General features: G+C 47.9%; 1 pseudogene across 1 annotated transcript; it reads left to right on the forward strand.

The window, feature by feature from the left end:
• The first annotated feature begins 305 nt into the window (after positions 1-305).
• LOC311318501 (polyadenylate-binding protein 1A-like) lies at positions 306-2699 on the forward strand (annotated as a pseudogene). Its single transcript has 3 exons — positions 306-1579; positions 1666-1750; positions 2617-2699. The product of its transcript is annotated as a polyadenylate-binding protein 1A-like (transcript).
• The last annotated feature ends 376 nt before the right edge of the window (positions 2700-3075 follow it).

The raw sequence follows: 3075 nt of genomic DNA on the forward strand, positions 1-3075 counted from the left end.
TTGATCGAGTCGATCATGGCTACTAAATGCTGTGATTCTCAACCTCTGTGCGCAATAGCAGAGGTACGAACCATGCGCACCCGAGTGTGTGAACTCAGTCTTTATCATGATGACATACATTATTGGTATCCCTTGAAAAAAACATCACAAAACTGTCATAATTGGTCATCAAGGGAACGTTGGAAGTTGGAACTCGTTCGGAACAAACGTAACAAAACCCTTTGGAATTTAGAACGCACACGTTTGCTTGAAAGTCCAAGTTCATTCCTTCAGTTGTCAGTAGCGTTTCTAATAGATCAGAGAAAATGAATTTAAGTGTTAGCTGCCAGAAAGCATCCCTCTACGTGGGGGACCTGCATCCTGATGTGACCGAGGATATGCTCTACCACAAATTCAGCCCAGCTGGGACAATCCTCTCTGTGCGCGTCTGCAGGGATAGGCTCACCAAGCGCTCTCTACGGTACGGCTATGTGAACTTTAAACAGCCAGCGGACGCCAAGCGTGCCCTGGACACCTTGAATTTTGAGGAGCTCAAGGGCCGACCGGTCCGCATAATGTGGTCTCAGCGCGACCCCTCCATAAGAAAGAGCGGTGTTGGGAACGTGTATGTCAACAACCTAGAGAAGAGCATCGATAGCAGAGCCCTGTTGGACACCTTTTCTGCCTTTGGTAACATCCTCTCTTGCAAAGTTGCATGTGATGAGCATGACTCAAAGGGCTATGGTTTTGTGCACTACGAGACTCAGGAGGCTGCTGACAGGGCCATCAAAGACTGAACGGGATGTTGTTCAACGACAGGCTTGTCTTTGTGGGCCGCTTCAAATCACGTCAAGAACACAAGGTGGAGTTGAAGCAGGAGAAACAGGACCGCATGGTCCAGCACAAGGGCATCAACCTATATGTCAAGAATCTGGACGACCAGATTGATGACCAGCGACTCCGTAATGCGTTCTCTTCCTTCGGGAATGTCCTCAGTGCAAAAGTCATGATGCACGGTGGCCTCAGCAGGGGCTTTGGCTTCGTGAGTCTCTCCTCCCCCGAGGAGGCCACCAAGGCCTTGACTGAGATGAACGGCCGCATCATGGCCACCAAGCCCCTGTACGTGGCCCCGGCCCAGAGCAGGACGCTGCGCCAGACATACCTCACCAACAGGTACATGCAGCAGGAGGCCAGCGTCGGCACCGTGAGCTACCGGCCTGCACCGCCCTCTGGAGACTTCATGGCTGCCGTCCCTGAGGCTCAGAACCGGGCTGGGTACCACCCTGACACCCAGCTGGCCCAGCTGAGACCCGGCCCTCGCCAGGCAACCCAGGGCGTCTGTCCTCAGCATGTTCAGAATATTCCAGATGCCATGCCTCCATCTGCCCTGAGCCCCAAGACGTTCAACACCATGACGCCCAACTCCCAGGTGACCCACATGATGTCCACCCAGCGTGTCTCCACCCAGACCAGGGACCCTGCTCCCACCAGCCATGAAGCCCCCGTGCTCGGAGCGTCCCAGCCCAAGTGGGGCACTGCAGTCCACAAACCTCAGCAGCACATGGACGCCACGCCCAAGATGGCTACCAGTGTTCCACAGGTACAGCAATATTCTCACTGCTCTTTTTCTCCACATTGTCAGCACTAGCCTTGTGTGTCTAACTATGTCCCTCTGTCCTCCTCCAGCCTGCTGTCCACATGCAGAGCCAGGAGCCTCTGACTGACTCCATGCTGCCTACTGCTCCACCTCAGGTGCAACAGGTGATGATGGGTGAGTCTACTGCTCTGGTGTCACACTGTAGTCCACCCCACCTTAAAGTTCTTGGCCGCGTTTCCCAGATTCGATGTACCTTGGCGTTCTACGACGCTTCTTAAGGTATACCTTGGCGAAGGGACAGTTTTTCCTACGAGTGTTTCCCAGACTATCCCTTAGTGGGCGTCTGAAGATAAATTGTAAGGTACATTGTTAGTGGGACTGTCCCTTGTTGACGTTTTCAAGCATTCTCATAATCATTTTGATTTTACATCAATCTATTATTAACAAAAATGAAGCTATGCCTAGGCTACTAAAGCTCATCTGCTAATATATTTAAGAGTCAAGGCGAGACCTCGTGATAGTTCCAATTCATACATTATAGTCTACAAAATATAAAATAAAGAGCATTTATTGGGACATATAAGCCTGGTCTAGGACACACAGCGCATCAGCTCAAGGGAGAGTTTACGATGTATCTTCAGAAGGTACATCGTAAGGTCGATTTATGATGTACCTTGGGAAGAGCTGTTTCCCAGAGCCTCCTTAGTCAAGGTACACCTCAGCCGAAGAAGGCTCTGGGAAACGAGGCGCCACCTAGAGGGGGACCTTACGATGTATCTTACGATGAACGTAGCGCTACGATGGCTCTGGGAAACGTGGCCACACTGTAGTCCACCCAACCTAAAAGTTCTGGTAAAAATGTCACCTCTCCCCTGTCCTTTCATTCCCAGTATAGGAAACATTCCTGTGGTCCCGTCATATGGACTTTGAAATGTTGTTATGCTGTAATGCCCCCCTTACCTCCACACAACATACCAACCACCCCTCTGTTCCCCTCTGTTCCCCTCTGTTCCCCTCTGTTCCCCTCTGTTCCCCTCCAGATGAGAGAGTCCTCGTCCAGGTCCAGGTCATGCCGCCCAGCCTGCCGCCCAAACTAACTGAGATGCTGATGGAGATTAGATAGATAGATAGATAGATAGATAGATAGATAGATAGATAGATAGATAGATAGATAGATAGATAGATAGATAGATAGATAGATATGAGAAAGATTTATATAAAAAAAATATATAGATAGATAAATCAATAGATAGATAGATAGATAGATCTGAGATAGATTTATAAAAATATATATATATAGATAGATAATTCAATAGATAGATAGATAGATAGAAAGATAGATAGATAGATAGATAGATAGATAGATAGATAGATAGATAGATAGATAGACAGATAGATAGATAGATAGACAGATAGATAGATAGATAGATAGATAGATAGATAGATAGATATGAGATAGATAAATCAATAGATAGATAGATAAATAGATATGATATATA

Source organism: Borostomias antarcticus (genome assembly GCF_949987555.1).
Source record: "Borostomias antarcticus genome assembly, chromosome: 15".
In the NCBI taxonomy this organism is placed as follows: domain Eukaryota; kingdom Metazoa; phylum Chordata; class Actinopteri; order Stomiiformes; family Stomiidae; genus Borostomias; species Borostomias antarcticus.